At 40.8% G+C, this 17,540-nt stretch overlaps 1 long non-coding RNA gene across 2 annotated transcripts in view; it reads right to left on the bottom strand.

The window, feature by feature from the left end:
- The window catches only part of LOC132537550 (uncharacterized), a 233,266-nt gene that overhangs the window by 194,687 nt on the left and 21,039 nt on the right, over positions 1-17,540 (bottom strand). For both annotated transcript variants that reach the window (XR_009549021.1, XR_009549022.1), the window contains exons 2-4: positions 11,469-11,568; positions 10,923-10,986; positions 585-724 (exon numbers count right to left, since the gene is read on the bottom strand). This is a non-coding gene — a long non-coding RNA (uncharacterized LOC132537550). The remainder of the gene's footprint in view (positions 1-584; positions 725-10,922; positions 10,987-11,468; positions 11,569-17,540) is intronic.

The following is a 17,540-nucleotide window of genomic DNA, read 5'->3' as shown; positions in this document are numbered from 1 at the left end:
CCAGAACACTCCTCTGGCTTACGGTGATGCTAGGGAGTGAACCTGTAACTTCTGGGGCCTCAGGAATGAAAGTGGGTCCTCCAATAGGCTGAGGTATCTGTCTGTTCTTTACTTGATTGATTTGAAGACTGTATGTATACCATACCTATGAAATAATAGTGAGTCTAATGGTGGTTGTTGCATTACATTGCCATTGTTTAAACTTTTAAAAATAATTAACAAAGCTTTTATTTTTAAACCTTTTATATATTTAATGAAAGCTACAGAGCAAAAATAGATAGCTATAGATAGATATAGACAGAGATAACAGATACCAGGGCAACGATAAGTTCAGGCTTGTGGTGGTGCTAGGGATTAAACTTGAAGCCTCAGAGCCTCAGTCATGAAAGTTTTTTGAATAACCATTATGCTGTCTCCATAGCCTTTAAAGAACTTTCTACACAGAAAAAGTTTCCCCTCTAGAAGCTTACTTAAGTGATCCTTTCAGCTACTAAATTCATATACAGTATTCCCTGCCAGAAATAGGCTGCCCTTTTAAATACATTTGAGCTGAAATATAAAAATATCCAAAGAGTTGTTCTAACCTTTCTTGACGGTTTTAATGACAAATGCTTTCTAGATGCTTGTAATTTCCATCCAAATATTGCTGTGGGGAGGTTTGCACAGATTCCAGTTGGGATGACAGACGCAGAGTTCAGGTGGCCAACAGTTAGTGCCCGAACTCCTGAAAAGAAAGTACCAACAGAAAGTCAGATAAAAACAACCACTGATAGCAACTACTACTATTTTTGCAGATGCTTCTTTACACTAGGCACTGTGCTAAGTAATTTCTACAAAAACTCCACGCATACCTCTTCTTATCATTTCCAGGAGGCAGATGCCGTTAGTCCATTAGACTGATGAGGAAGTAGGCCCAGAGTTGTTCAGAGGTGCAAAATACCTGAACAGGTTCAAAACTGACCCATCCATTCTTTCTAGATCACAAGATGTCCAATCAGCTGGTGGTCTTTTCCCCTATAGTTTCTGAAATCAAAAACTACATTTTGAGATCTTCTTATCTGCCAGAAAGTTGTTCTTAAGATCCACCTTAAAGTTCACTCCTTATAAGGTATACCTCATGCAACCCAGGGGGTACTTAGCCATTTGTGGAGATGATTATGGGATTGTGACTGGTCACAGCAAGCATCTATCTAGTCAGTAGAGGTCAGGCAGTTTATAAACATCTTCACACTCTGGGGAAGGCTGCCACAACCAGGAATTGTCTGACCCTCAGCGTTAATGCTGCAAAAACTGTGGAAGCCTGGAGACAGAACTCCTGGTATCTGTGCTTCAGACCTCCTAGACCTCCATTTTCTGGAAAAAACGCAGTCATTCACAAGCTGCTTAGATCTCGAACATAAGATTTTTTTTTTCTCTTTTGTTGCCCTTGTTTTTTTGTTGTTGTTGTAGTTATTGTTGTTGTTATTATTAGTGTTGGCGTTGTTAGATAGGACCGACAGAAATGGAGAAAGGAGGGGAAGAAGGAAAACCACCTGTGAAGCGACTTTCCTGCAGGTGGGGAACAGGGGGCCCGAACCAAGATCCTTATGCGGGTCCTTGCACTTTGCACCATGTGCGCTACCACCCGACTCGCTTTTTTTTTGCTCATCCCATTCCCTGTAAATGTTAGCTGTTACTAAAAAAATAGAAAAAAAGAAAAACACTCAACCTACCAAGATAGCTTAATGAGCTTATCACAATACCCATTCATTCTTCTTTTTTTTTTTTTCCCCATTCATTCTTCTGATAGAGAATATCTATGGGGAGAACAAGAACATCTCAGCAGTCAGATGGGCCTTCACTGGAACTTTGTAAAGTCTCTCGACTTAGCAAGCTTTCATACAAATGCAATTTAGCACCAACATTTAGAACATTCACTTAACAATGTTCTAAAATGTATTTTTGCAACAGCATTTAAAAGAAAAAAAAAAAAAAGGTGGTCCAGGAGGTGGCACAGTGATAAAGCTTTGGATTCTCAAGCATGAGGTCCTGAGTTCGATCCCTGGCAGTACATGTGCCAGAGTGATGTCTGGTTCTTTCTCTCTGCTCCTATCTTCCTCATTAATAAAATTAATTAAATATTTTTTTAAAAATTTAAATAAAAAAGTTTAGAGTTTAAACAGGATTTTAGGCCAGGGAGACAACATAATGGTTATGCAAAGGATTTCTGTGTCTGAGGCTACAAGATTCCAGGTTCAATGCCGAGCACCACCATAAACTAGAGCTGAGCAGTGCTCCGGTCTTCCTCTCTGCCATTATAATTAATTAGTTAGTTAGTTAGCTAGGTAGCTAGCTAGTTAGTTAATTAATTAACACAGAACTTTAATGACTTAAAAGAAAGCCAACCAAAGAAAATTCAAGACAAGGCTCAATTTGTAGTATCAGCTCCCGTGTCTCTCTAGGCTGGGAGAGGGGGGTGGAGGTGGGGAGAGAGAGAAGTGAAGGGAATGGGAATCTGCCTGGAGCCTGAGTTTCAGGAAGCCTTGAGTCTGCACAGCCTGTGCAGGGAGATGAAGAATTCTTCTTTAAACAGTTTCCCAGGGTGGTCTGTAAGGTGGCACAGGGGATAAAGAAGGTCTCTCAATCATTAGGTCCTGAGTTCAATCCCCAGCAGCATATGTGCCAGAGTGATATCTGGTTCTTTCTCTCTCTCTGCCTATCTTCTTTATGAATAAATAAATATTTTTTTAAAGTTTCCCAGGTGAGGAGACTGTAAAATGGTTATGCAAAAGATGTTCGTGCCTGAAACTTCAAAGCCCAGGTTCAATCCCTAGCACCACCATAAGCCAAGAGCTGAACAGTGCTCTCATAATAGTAATAGTAATAGTAATAATTTAATAATCGCCCAGAAGCTGGAAAATAAGTACTGGCTGCAAACTCAGAAGACTTTCATGTATCCTGAAGGTGCCACCACTGTTCAGCTCTAGACAAAGGTTTGGTCACCACACAATGACCATGAAGCTCACACCACTACAAGGGCAAGTGCTTCAGAGTCATGGCCTTTATTTTTCTTACAACTGCAGGGAGCAGTTTCATGTCACATATCATCTACTTGACTCAGTTGCTCTGGGAAACTCACTGAGAAATTCTTTATTCCATTTTAATTGATGTGGTTTTTATGACACTGTCAGAGTCTCTTGGGTGTGTGTAATTTTCACCAACTTTTTCAGGGTGAGAGAGGGAGACAGAGAAAGAGAGTAACCACAGCACCAAAACTTTACACTGGGCCATATGTTGTATGTCCATGTGATACACAGGGGGCTCAGGCCTGGGCCACGTGCATTGCAAGGCAGGCACCCTCCCAAGTGAGCTGTCACTTTTGTGAGGAAATTTTTAAATGTCCACCCAAAAAGAAAACTTGATACCATTAGATAGGCCATCTTAGAAAAACAATTCAGAGAGGACTCTGTCTTCCGGTGTCAGAACAATAGCTACAGCTGGACTCGGATGGCTAAGGGAATGAGGAGGTGGCCTCCATGTCCATCCCATGTCTGAAGACCTGCTCAGGGTGGCCAAGATACCATACACAAAAACATGCTCTGGGAACCTTCATGATCCTGTGTGTTGGACTAGTCCAAACAGTTTCTTCCCACTCTAGAGATGCAGTCATCACTTAGAACCTTGAATGACTCATACCATCTCTGTGGGTCCCAGTTTTCTCACTGGCAACTAAATGAAGATGGTTGTAGTGTATCTAAACATTATTTTTGATTATGATTATTGATATTATTACAGTTTTTAGCACAAAGCTGAGCACTTGACAGACAATGAACCTGAACAATTATTAATGGCTTAGGCTTAAGGTCAACCTGAAATTTTTAGTTAATCTTGTAGAACCCTGAGATGCTGAGATATAGTTGAAGATCACATATGATCACTTGCAGGAGACAAAGAAAAACAAAAGCTTACATCTTATTTATTTATTTACTTACTTATCTCTGACTTAGAGTGGAGTTGGGGACTGAACCTAGGACCTCTGGTGCCTCAAGCATGGAAGTAGTTTTGCATAATACTATATCCCCAGCAAAAGCTTACATTTTAAAAGACACAATAAGCAGGGCCTGGGTGGTAGTGCACTTGGTTAAGTGTACATAGAGTGAAGCACAAGGTCCTGCGCAAGGATCTGGGTTCAACCCAGCTCCTCACCTGCAAAGGGTACGCTTCACAGGTGGCATAGTAGGTCTGCAGGTGTCTTTCTTTATCTTTCCCTTTCTAACTCTCCCTCCTCTCTCAATTTCTCTCTGTCCTATCCAATAAACAAACAAACAAACAACAACAAACCAGAAAAAAAAATGGCTGCCTGGAGCAGTGGATCTGTAGTGCTAGCACTGAGCCCCAGTGATAAGTCAGAAAGCCAAATAATAATGATAAAAATTATAATAAAGGCATGAGCTACCTCCCAGAAGCTGTGCACCAGTCACTGAAGACATAGCAATGAACTAGAAAAAAATTCCTGCTTTCTTAGAAAGTCAAGAATGCATTGTACTTAGTAATTTTAAAAGCTGAATGCATTGGTGGCCAGGGGGAATAGGTCAGCTGGTTTGAGCATCAGACTTGTATGCCAAAGGATCCTGGTTCCAGCCCTGTCCCATATTTGCTAGAATCCATAGTCTGGTTTTTCTCTCTCTTTCTCTCATGTGAAACTCCCTCTCTGTGTGTAATAAATACAATTTTTAAAATCTGTACAAAATGAATAGACTGTGCTGATCATTTTATGATGACGCAAAGAAGATGCCCTAGTCTTCTGACAAGATTTGATGATGATTGCATGATGAAGAACTCAACCAGGCCCATCCCAGACAGTCAGCTGGGACTGAACTGTGAACCTCATCCTAACTCCCCAGCCTCTCCACGGTTATCTAGCAACTGCTTTGATAAAGATGGGAGTGTCTTAGACCTGCAGAGGATCACTATTAGATTTCCACAGGATGAGTAGAAAGATAGGAATGCATTGTGTTCCCTGGTTTTTAGAGAGAAGCACCTAAGATAGCCTGCCATAGTGAATCTTTTTTGTTGTTGTTGTTGTAAACTTCAGTCTCCTTATCAAGTCCATTTCAAAGGTTCCCCAGAGATGAGAACACAATCTCTGGAATTTAACCCCTCCCTGCCCACCCATGGACCTTACTCAGCAGAACTCTTCCAGCCTCTGAGCTGGAGAGTTGACTGATACCAGGCTGGGTAGAGGACGGGCTGACCTAGGACTGCTCCCCACCCAGCCCCTGAGTAGTGAGGATGTTTAGGGACCGAACCCCCACAATTTAGCACCTCCACCGACTCTGTCCATTCACGCTGAGGACTAAGCAGAGGCAGGACACACACTCCCTCCTCTGAAGGCCACTGCTAACTTCGGGCCTCTGCCAGTCTGCTTCCCAACACCACTTTCCACCCTACTCTGCCCCACTGTCATCCCTCCTGGCCTTTACAACTCCCTCTGCCAGAAATGCCCTTCTGTCTTCAAGCTAGAATCTGTGAATATTTCCACACCTCACAGGAGTCTTAGTTGACCACCCCCCCTCCAGTGGCTCTGAATGCACTTCCCCAGATCAGCCTGCGCACACAAGGCAGCAGAGGCATTCTCAGTCTATGACAGGCTCTCCTTCAAGGCAGAATAAGTGGACAACTGTCTTCTACAAATAAATTACACCAATTTCAAACTGCTCACAAAAGTTACTCTTCTTCTTCTAGCGTTTGCCTTTCTTCCGTAGCCAATCAACAGCGTCAGGTTGAGCCTGATGTAAAGTTTCGAGACCTCCTTTGAATCTGGAGAGGTGGCAGTCGCTGACTATGTGGGTCATAGTCTGTCTGTAGCCGCAGGGGCAGTTCGGGTCGTCTCTGGCTCCCCAGCGATGGAACATAGCGGCGCACCAGCCATGGTCTGTTCGATAGCGATTGAGGAGGGCCCAGTCATAACGTGCTAGGTCAAAGCCGGGTTGACACTTGCAGGGGTCTGTGATGAGGTGTTTGTTCTTTACCTCAGCTGACTGCCAGCTCTGTTTCCAAGAGACTGGAACAGAGAAGTTCAGTGTAGGCATAGGGGACCAGATTGGGTGACGAGATGTCAAGCGTTGAACAGGGTGGGCGAAGATATCCGCGTATATTGGCAGGTCTGGTGGAGCATAGATGTGGGAAATGAGCTTAGATGATGCCGCATCCTGACGAATATCTGGCGGGGTGATGTTGCTAAGAACTGGCAGCCATGGAACCGGGGTGGAACGGATGGTTCCGGAAATTATACTCATGGAGGAATATAATTTGGAATCGACCAAGTGGTCATGGGGGCTACGGAACCATATTGGGGCACAGTATTCTGCAGTGGAATAGCATAATGCCAGAGAGGATGATCGTAGTGTGGAAGCGCTCGCGCCCCATGAGGAGCTGGCCAGTCTTGCAATGATGTTATTCCTCACGCCCACCTTTGCTGCAGTTTTTATGAGATGTTTGTGAAATGACAGAGTGCGATCGAGTGATGCAATCTTCTACTGGGTTATAGATTGTAGAGACTATTTCTTCCAGTTCAGTTTTCATGCATGCTGTGTGGCCTAGGGTAAATTAGTTAATCTTCCTGTGACTCCGTTTCTTCATTAGAAAAGTGTGGATAGTAATAGACTATGTCCACTTGCAGTGGTGAGCATGAAATGTTAGTGTATCTTCTGGTACTTAGAGCAGCATCTGCTGTTGTCTGGTGCTCATCAAGGGTTTGTCACTATCACTGCAGTGACACTACTGCCAGGACCAGAAGTACCTCCCTTCCCCCACTCTATCCCTGCCTTCTCCCCTCTGTGGTAGGAGTTAGTTGTTAATGGGTCTCCTGCTTCCTTTCTTTGGTGCCTCAAAGGAGGCAGGAGATGGTTAACCTCTTCATAGACAATGTCTACTGAGACAAGGTCTAAAAGTCAGAGCCTGGCCTTAAGGCAGGATAGACTCTGGAGTGCAGTCCATGCTCCAGAGCTCCCATGAGTGCAGATTTACTGGGTGAAAGCAGTGTCTGCTTCTTCACTGGAGGAGGCCTCCTTGTCTTTCCCTGCTGAAAGCATCTCCCACTAAGCCACTTACACAGACTCCCCATCTGCATAGTCATTGTCCCCACCATGAGCCTCAGAAAGCAGCAAAGAAAGGGTCCTAGGGTGGTTGCCTAGTTTGTCCAAGACCCAAGATTAGAAACAGAAGTAACTGGAGGTTACGCAGTGACTTGGAATTGGTTTACTATTTCAAAGATAGTCTCTGAGACTCCCTTGAGATTTAGCTAAGAACAGCTGGATGGATTAACTAACAATCAGCTAAAAAAAAAAAAAAAAAAAAACAGAAAAATCATTGATACCTAATGTAGGTGCAGAAAGTCACAGTAGGACCTGGGAGGTGACTCAGCAGTGGAGATCATGACTTAGCATGCCCAATGCCCTGGGTTCAATTCCAAGCACCACATGGGAGCACCAGGGACAGCACTAAGGGAACTCTGGGGATGGTGGAGTGGTACTCTGTTGTCTTGTTGTCTCTCATTTCCTCTCTCTCTCTCTCCGTCTCTTTCTCTCTCTCCCTCTTTCACACACACCACACACGCACATAGAAAAAAAAAAAAAATGGGTCAAAAGGCAGCTAAATTATATCACCCATCCACAGGATCCCATTAATTTTGCATTAAAAATAAATGAGAAAGTCACTACAAACACACACAGAGAGAATATCTATCGTTGGGAAAAGAGAATACAGTAATCGTAGGCCTCTAGCGTTGATATGAGTTTAAGTGCTCAGTTCAGCATAGCAGGTAAATGAGGTACAAAACAGAACATACTGTGCTTGCCTAGGTTTTACTGCAATACTTCCTCCTGCACTAGGTGGCCCTTCTCACAGCCACCCCACACCCCTGGCCCAGTGCACTTTCCAGCCCCAGCTCCAATGTTTGCCATTTGGTAACCCTGTGGCAATTGTCCAATTTTGCCCTAGCTCAGAGCAGTCTATAACCAGGATCTCGAGGTCCTGAGGGCATTGTGGGAGAGAGAGTTGTGCCTTACTTCACTGGATATCTGTGGTAAGGGAGAATGAGGGGAAGGGTCCCACACAACTTGTAGTATGTGGATTGTGGGTGGGCAGGAGCATTACTGTGCTTTTCCTTAGCATGAGAGCTGGAGATTTTCTTTTGTCATCTCCTTTGTCACACAGCTACTGTAACTGAGGAAACTTTGATTCCAATTCAAGTCTATCCAAAACTGAAGGTCCAAAGGCAGAGTTAAACTGGGCTAGAAATAAGAAAATCCACTCCAGACCAGAAGTCTGAAGACATTTGATGCAATTAAATCAGTATCCTGTTAGGAAGAGAGGCTGACAAGAAAGTGTGGCTGTGCTTGGTACAGGAGTTTTTTGTTTGTTTTTTTTATGTACAAGGTTTTTTTTTTTTTTTTAACTACAAATGTAGGATATATTTGTGAAGAAAAAAAACTCAAATCAGAATGTATAACATAAACAATATACGTTCCCAGAATTCCTACTTCCCTAAGTTATACTCATTACTGAAAATTTAGCTATACTTCCAGACACTTTCAACAGATGGGCAAAGAGGTAAAAGGACAGACTGACAAATGTAAGCATATCTGCTATATTTCCCCTTTCTTATATCTACAGATATTTCTGAAGAGTTTTGATGTACCGAGATTGATTTTAATATATGTAGAGATTTTTGCTACATTGAGAGGTGGCCTATCATACAACTACGTTTGTTAAGTTGTTTTTAAAATGTTATGGCTACATCTTAAAACTAGATCAAATATTTTTTAAATATTATGTATTTATTAGAAAGATAGGAGGAGAGAGAGAAAGAACCAGACATTACCCTGGTACATGTGCTACTGGGGATCAAACTCAGGATCTCATGCTTGAGAGTCTAATGTTTTACCCACTGAACCACCTCCTGGACCACAGATCAAGTAATTTTTTAAAGTTATTTTAGGCACAAGCATCCAAAATACTACGTTGCATTTGAAGTGAACATCCAATAAGTTAATTTTAAATAGGCATTTTTCTAGTTGCAGAAGCAGTGCATATTTATCACAACCCACAACAGCATAACCAGCTTGCCTTGTAATTGTGTTCCCTTGAATAACCATAGTGTATTTCTAGTCTTATGCACTTAGACTTTTTTTTTTTTTTCAAAATTGAGTTTATACTCTTCTGGAACTGACCCTTTTTTTTTTTCCCCCTCTTCTTCCTTTCTTTTTTTCTTCACTATATTTTAGATTCAATGGTAGGAGAGGACTGAGTTTATTCATTCCAAAGTCTGTGATTTGATTAATCTATCAGTATTTGATTTCTATGAAGATTCTTAAGATAATAAGACATACAACAACAATCTTCCTTTAAAAAAAAAAAAATCTCCTTCCCCAGAGACACACCCTACTAGGGAAAGAGAGAGGCAGACTGGGACCGATCAGTCAACACCCATGTTCAGCAGGGAAGCAATTACAGAAGCCAGACCTTCTACCTTCTGCATCCCACAATGACCTTGGGTCCATACTCCCAGAGGGATAGAGAATGGGAAAGCTATCAGGGGAGGGGGTGGGCAATGGAGATTAGGTGGTGGGAATTGTATGGAATTGTACCCCTCCTACCCTATGGTTTTGTTAATTAATCCTTTCTTAAATAAAAAATAAATAAAATAAAAAAAATCTCTTCATTCTTTAATCTTTTATCAGCTCCTGTAACTCGGCTGGCATATAGTTGTGGAGATGTGTTATCTTGGCAAGAACTTCCCTCTTTCTACCAGTACTATTACTTGCCTGTAGAGCATTTTAGTGACACTTTTAAATGCTATTTCAATAGGACTTGAAGACCTTATTTTGTTTTCCTCCAAGTTTTTTTTTAAATAAATTCAACATGATCCTACTTTTTGTGTGACAATATCTCCTCAAATTTCAGAACCTCTTGATTTCTCTAACTTCTAACTTCTCCAGAGTGCCTACTGAATGTGCCCTGCCTCAACTCCTGTCCCACACAGCGGTCCTCCATTCTCTGGCAGATTTTAGTAGTTTCCAGCTACCAGAAGAAGCCAGAGGAGTTGAACCGTGAGGGGGGGGGTGGGGGGGGGAACAATGGCTGCAAATTCTGCAGCTAGATGGCGCTCACGTCCACAAAGTCACCAGGAAACAGACGTGACGGAAAAAGCTGGTTTTCATTAGTACCCCAGCTTAAGAAGCTTATGGTTTTGGAGGGAAGGGAGAGCCCATGAAATAACTGAAAACGAATAGCATGCATGCATTTCCAAATAAACCAACATATAATGAGTACAGCGTGTCAAATGCTGTTCTAAGCCCTAAGCTCTTGTCCCAACACCCCAAAGAGACAGATAGCATACAAACAAAACCTCTCTTTATCGTTCTCTTAGATGATGCTCTAAGACATGTAGTCATTTTCCCAGAGGTCACAGGGTAGATGTGAAAAAAAAAATGCAGGCAGTTTGCTAAACCCACACTCAATAGCAAGAAAAAAAGCTCACAGGATGGACATCAAATTAACAGTGGTTTGCCTTAGGGAACAAGCAGTACTGGGGGATTATATTATTTACTTTCTGCACAAAGTACCATGGAAGAGTTATTTCCCCAAGCATAAAAAAAAACTGTGTTTTTTATAATTTAATGATTTTTATAAAAATAATATGAAAGGATATAAGAAATCGCCCAATTATGGTCAAGGGCAGATTCAGGTTGTAAGAAGCTTCCAAGTGGAAGAAGTTTCTTCAAGAAAAAAAATTCAAAACAGGAATACATAATTGAGTTTGAAAGTAAACAAGCATTCAGATTGGAAAAATAAATCACAACACGTTACAAATTTTTAGCAGGTGACAAATATTACAAACAACAAAACCATGAAGCATAATGTCATATTCTTTTCCCTACCTTTTGGTTGTGTGTTCTTTGTATGTTCATCTTCACATGACGACTGTTCAGTAATATCATTTTCCTAGAGAGAAGAGAAAACAATTCAAATGCATTTTAAAATACCATTATATGGATTGCACTACATAATTATTTAATCAAATTACCCTTAAAATTTCCATGATAACTTATGAGTGAATATGTGTGGAGGCTTGATCACAGGAATAAATAGGTAACTTTGCTATGATTTTGTATTTTTAATACTAAAATTTTCCTGGAATTACCAAGTTTCATTAGGGCAAAATGTCTCAGATAAACTAAGTCTGATCCAATACTCTAAGAGGCATAAAAATGAGATTTGGCATGCCAAGAAATACTGCCTCTCATTTTATAGTGTTGTCTAAGTATTGTGCTCCATGAACACAAGAACTCAGGTTAATTCTATTTTGCACTCTTATTTGGAAAAGATGGTAGCACCATGCATTATAATTAAATCGACTGCATTATTGAGTGTTTTCCTGATGATGTCCTGATTGGATATCAGTGAAAACCAAAGAGTCTACTTACTATATAAATCTGGTTGTTAAAAGAAGATTCTGCTGACTAGTCTCTGCTTCTGCACGTCTCCACTCTTCTTCTCTGCTACCAGTATCAGGCATAGTGCAACCTGTTTGTATTACAATAGAATCCTGATGACAAGTGGATATGCACTGAGGGCATCAGGGTGTTTCTGGAGACTATTTTTACTCTAGATTGACTAATATGGGAGGACATGTAAAACATCCGACAGGATCCACTGAACCCCAAACAAGTAAATCTGTTGGTCAATTTCTCCTTTACTGCATCCTCTCACTCCCCAAATACTCATATACTCATGACCTTTTTATCACCACACAACTCCGTTAGGGAAAAAGTGTTTTAGAGAGGGACCGAATGGGAAAAGACAACACCCCTAGCTATTGCAGTTAAAATATCTTACTTTTGCTATTTTATCAGATATGAATTCATGAAAATACCCTCTGAAACCCTGAGAGTCGCTATTTGGCGGGTCTTAGAAGTCACTCCTAGCAACTAGCAGGTCCAAAAGACTCAGTTTCTTTGGGGCCAAGGTGATGGTGCAGCTGGTAAAGTACACGCATTACAATGTGCAAGGACTCAGGTTCAACCCCCTGGTTCCCACCTGCAGGGGGAAAGCCTCACGAATGAAGAAGCAGTGCTGCAGGTGTCTCTCTGTCTCTCTCCCTCTACATCTCCCCCTCTCCTCTCAATTTCTGTCTCTATCCAATAATAAAATAAAAAGAAAGTTTAAAAAAAAAAAAGACTAAGCTTCTTTCCCTTTACAGTATATGTTCCCAGTAGCTAGTGAAGATGATTATTGCAACTCCAGAATCAGCTAGACTGACCACAAAAAATTTCCATGCAGGAGGCAGACACTAAGCCGGGCTGTGAACCATTGGTAGGACTCAGAGGAGCAGGGAAGGCTTAAGCCACAAGTTTCACAGTCTGTAAAAAGTAGACACACATATATGTATATGTAAAATGTGCTGTCTTGCCAATGAAAACACTTTTTCCACCACTGGCTTAAAGCTGCCTAGTAAGAGCCAATGGCAATACATTTACACATTGCTAAAGAATGAAATGTGAATTTCTTTTAAGGGCCCCTCTCCTCATTCCAACCAGCAAGTAATCACTCCCAAGCCAGGATCTACCAAAGCTGCAGGCATTTGGCACACATGTGTTCACTATTTGAAACCAAGAATCCAAGAACATTAGGGTTTATTCTGCAGACAAAGTATGGTGGGTGTAGTGTAGGGGAGGGGAGAACTGGCCAGATTCAAAGATTTCTGAGTGGACACAGGAAGCAAAGCCTGTTAAATGCTTGTTCAACCAGTGTGAGGAAGGAAAGTCCATGCCCGATCCCCATTGCCCATTCTTTCGATGTCTTCTATGCCATTATAACACATTATAACATAGAATCAAGGGAAGGAAATGCTTCTTGCCAGAGGCAGCAGCCAAACAGCCATTTGGAAGCTCAGGAGTTGATCTTGGATGATTAAACTCACTGCATTTAATCATCAGTTTTGCTCCTCTTGATCCTCTTGGTTCTACTCTGAAATATCAGAGAAATGCGCCCAAGGAAACCTTGCCTGTAAGGATTCTTTATACTTGAAAGAGGTTCAAGCTGGAGCAGTAATAGCCACTACCATTAGCACTGAGGTCTGTTCAGGAAAGTACCCAGACTCCAATGTCTTTTAGTTCAACAACTTTGTTCCACATTTACTGTCTGCCAGGGACTCTTTTTAGGAGAATAATGGAGTAGCCTAGGGTTCCTAAACTTCCTCCCTTTTCATCTAGATTATAAATGGAATTACCCTCTTTTGGTTCCCCATAATTTGATAATTTACTACATTTGCAATTTATCTTTTACCCAAATATCATACCAATTCTACAACTCAAATGACTTGGAACCCAGAGTCAAGACATCCTGGCAATTGTTCCCTTGTAAAAATGCAGCCACACAACCAAGTAACTAGCTTTTATACAGGGGGTTCTGAACATTGACACATGGAAAAGCAGAAGGTTAAAAAGCAATTAACATGCACCCAGTTAAATTCATTCAGGATATGCTTCAGAGCAAGAATTTAAAATGCTTTGCCTTTAATTTTTATTTTCTATACAAAGCCATGTATTGAATAATACCTCCTTTGATTTGTGATGTTCACATAGTCCTGTTTAATTATTATATATATTTAAGTCTATGACCAACTGTCTAGCAAGTTTCACTGTTTTTTATTTTTATCCACCTAGAATTACATTACTTTCACCTGGAGAACTAGGTTTATTTTTTCCTAAGCCCACCTTCTTCCTCTATCCACCCACACCTTTATTTTACTCTTCTTTTTCAAAGAGTAAAATAAGATAAGAAGATATAATATCTACCCTCCTTGGAAGAAATTGCATGTACGTAGAAAACAATATTTGTGATGTTGGAATAAGTGAAGTGCTCACAACCAGTGCTCAAAATGTTTGTTGAAATAGTCAACTCAAATACAAGATAAAGGTATTAACCAGATTCTTGATAAATTACTCACTACTCTATAAAAATAGGCTCAATTCCTAACACACACACACACACACAGAGAGAGAGAGGCTTACTTTTGTTTTCCATATTGGCCTGACTAAAATTGTCTAAAGTAAAACTCAATGTGTTGACATTGGCCAAATTATTGGGTGGTTGGAAAAGCCATGACATTTTTCTATGCCCCCCCAAAATGTGTAATGACTTTTTTTTGACAACCCAATACTTGGAAATGAAGACCTAGTCATTTGAATCAATGTTTTTGTTTAATTTGAGGGAGAAAAATAATTTCTAGAAATCTGAAGCCATGGAAAGGGAGCAGCTGGAATTTGAGGACTAATTTTTCACTTATCTAGAAGCACAAGAACGTGTTCTGTATTACCTGGGTCATTTATGAATTTATTATATTTGGCATTTCCAATGACATAACATTTAACTTAAAGCAAGGCTTCTCTTATCCTCATGCAAATCAGGATGCAAGATAGATCAAAAGGGGGGGTTGGGAATTCATTCCTAGTCAAATTATTGTTTATTTATCTAAGATTTGTTTATTTATGAGAAAGACAACCAGAGCACACTCTGACAGATACAGTATGGGGAGAACAAATTTTAAACCCCACACTTGCAAATCCTTCTGCTCTACTACTGTGTCAACTTACCAGGCCACAAATTCTTCTGTTATTTAAAAAGCCTGACACTACAATGATTCCCAGTGACCCCAAAGTTCATCCTGGGCCCCCAGAATTTTTAAGAGAAATCTTCAGCTTTTCATCAAACATGCTATAACCACATAACCCAGCCTGTCTCTTGACTAAGCCTATCCACACCACCTTGTTAGCCTGGCTAGCCTGGGCCTAGAGGAACTAATCTAGCTAGAGGTGACTGCACTGGCCCAGTAGTCCACATAGTTCTGGATAACTCTCTCTAAGGCTGGGTTATGTGGTGTGGAGAAGAGTAAAAATGCTGTATTGAAAGGTAGGGCTCTGTCAGAACACCACTGGATCAGTGGTCCTGGAGTGGAGCCCATGCAGGCAGACTCCTAAGGGACTCTCCTGGGAAATCAACACTCCATCCTCAAATCTAAACACACACACACACACACACACACACACACACACACACACACACACACACACACCACCACCACCACCACCACCACCACCACCACCACCACCACCACCACCACCACCACCACCACCACCACCACCACCACCGTCAGCATAGAGAAGATCTTTATTCTTTCTTGTGTCCTGAGGCTTGGCACAGTTTCAAGTAGGAAGCAAGTATTTCATAAATATTTACCAAAGTGATCATAACTGGTGCCACATTCCAACTGGAATTAAAATTATTAACATTTTTTACTGATTAGAAATGATTGAAATTGCTTCCAAATTCTGTAAAACAAATACACAAAAGTGATGCTCACAATTTCATTGCAAAGAAAACACAAAAAGCTATTTTGAAGATTTCATGATGATCATAGCTACAAATTCAGTTGTCAAGACCACTAAAAACAAGATCCTTCCATCCTGACTAGAGTGGAAAATAGATTGCTATATTTCACAAAAGACAAAGGCAGGGCAATTCAGAAGACAATAGTGAGATTTTTATGATGCATAGTATCTCAAAATAAACTCTACCTTAAGGTGAGAATTACACAAGAGTTCTTATCTTCTATTTTTGTACCTGTTTTTTTTTTTTTTTTTTTTTTTTTACTTGCAGTTCTCTCTCTCACATCCTCTTCAGCTACCAGAGTACTCTCTCATCTCCTTGGGAGTCACTGGAGGATATGTGTGTTTGTGTGCATATTCTGAGCCAGTGATAGAAAGGCTAAGGTTAAGACTCTTGAGAGAGAAGATGGAATCCAGGAAACATCCTGAAAAGTCCAGGACTCGAATGTGGAGAGAGAGAAAACCATTCTTGGATAGCCATGGGTAAAAATGCCTCAATGCCCTTAGAAAGCTTGCAGTTTAACTAAGAGTTCTCGAATGGATTCTATCCAATTCACAAGGATTCATGGACAGAGAAGTGGAGAGTTAAGATCACAGAGTCTGCAGACAGTCTGGTTTACCACTCCAATTTCAAGGTTCACTGCTTGTGTCACCATGGGCAACTTACTACTCTCTGTCTCATTGTCCTCATCTGGAAAATGGGAACAATAAGAGAGTTGATAGAGAATATTCTTAAAATATTTTTATTTATTTATTTGACAGGACAGAGAAATTAAGAGGTAAAAGGAAACCAGAGAGAGAGACAGAGAGAACTGTAGTACTGCTTCACCACTCACGACACCTCTCCCTGCTGGTAGGGTCCTTATACATGGTAATGTGTGAGCTCAACAAGCTGTGCCTGAACCCACCCCACCCCCACCCCCTGAATAGAGGATCTTAAAATGATCTTGTAACCTGTAAGTACTATCCATTATTTTTTGGCCATCACTGTTCTTCTTTTGCAAGTAAATGGGATTACTAAGGGAAGTGCTCAGCACTTTAGAACACAGAACTTTGATGCTTGAATGCCAAGCTTTAATTTCCAACACTGTTGTGTATTTCAGAGCTGAGCAGTGCTCTGGCTTCTCATAAAACAAAAAGAATCATCATAAAAGTAAGTGAAAACAGTAGTTTATAATTTAGTTGGGTATCTTGAGTAAAATAATATGAATAATTCACACTGCTTTTTTTTCTGTAAATCCTGATTAATTCTGTTTGTATATAAGTAGGGCATTGTTTACATAAATATACATAAAATGGAAGAGATGTTTGTTTGCAGCATTGTGCCAAGTGTTTTACCTAATTACATTCATTAATTCTCATAAAACTCCGAGGTAACCATTACTCCTATTTTGCAGATGAGGAAACCAAAGCCATGGGGGGTTAATTAAATTGTCTGAGGTACCACAGTTAGTAAGTGACTGAGCAAAGCTATGAGTTCAAGCCTCCAACTCATTTTTGTTTGCTATGTGGTGCCAGGATGAAACCCAAGGTCTTGTGCAATTTATAGCTGAGCCACCTCCTGGTTCTGCCTCTCCAATTCTTAAGCTTTTGTGCTACACCATAAAGCACCCAACAAACTTCCTTAAGATAGTTTTACCTCCACAGTCCAAGCTCTACTTGCAGAATCAACTATTTCCCTGACGGTTCCTCCTCAAAACTCCACCCAGATGCCTCACCAAAAGCTGCAAACATCATGGGAACATTGGCAATCCTAACCAGCAGCAGACATCTTGGTTACTAGGATACACAGGAACCTGTTTGATGCTGGTGTTGTCCATGTACTGATTGAACTCCCAAAGATCTTCCTCTAAGATATTCCATTTTACAGTCAGAGACAAGAATAAATGTGAAGGCTAATCTATCTATTGACGTGATACATCCAAAATTTGTCTACCGGGTGAACAGTACTTCTATTTTTTTAATTTTTATTTCTAAGAAAAGAAACACTGACAAAACCATAGTATAAGAGGTGTACAACTCCATACAATTCCCACCACCAGAATTCTGTATCCCATCCCCTCCCCTGATAGCTTTCCTATTCTTTAACTCTCTGGGAGTATGGACCCA

This window comes from Erinaceus europaeus, chromosome 3, assembly GCF_950295315.1.
Source record: "Erinaceus europaeus chromosome 3, mEriEur2.1, whole genome shotgun sequence".
In the NCBI taxonomy this organism is placed as follows: domain Eukaryota; kingdom Metazoa; phylum Chordata; class Mammalia; order Eulipotyphla; family Erinaceidae; genus Erinaceus; species Erinaceus europaeus.
Note: the sequence above shows the minus strand (reverse complement) of the source record. Positions and strands in the feature narration are given on the sequence as shown.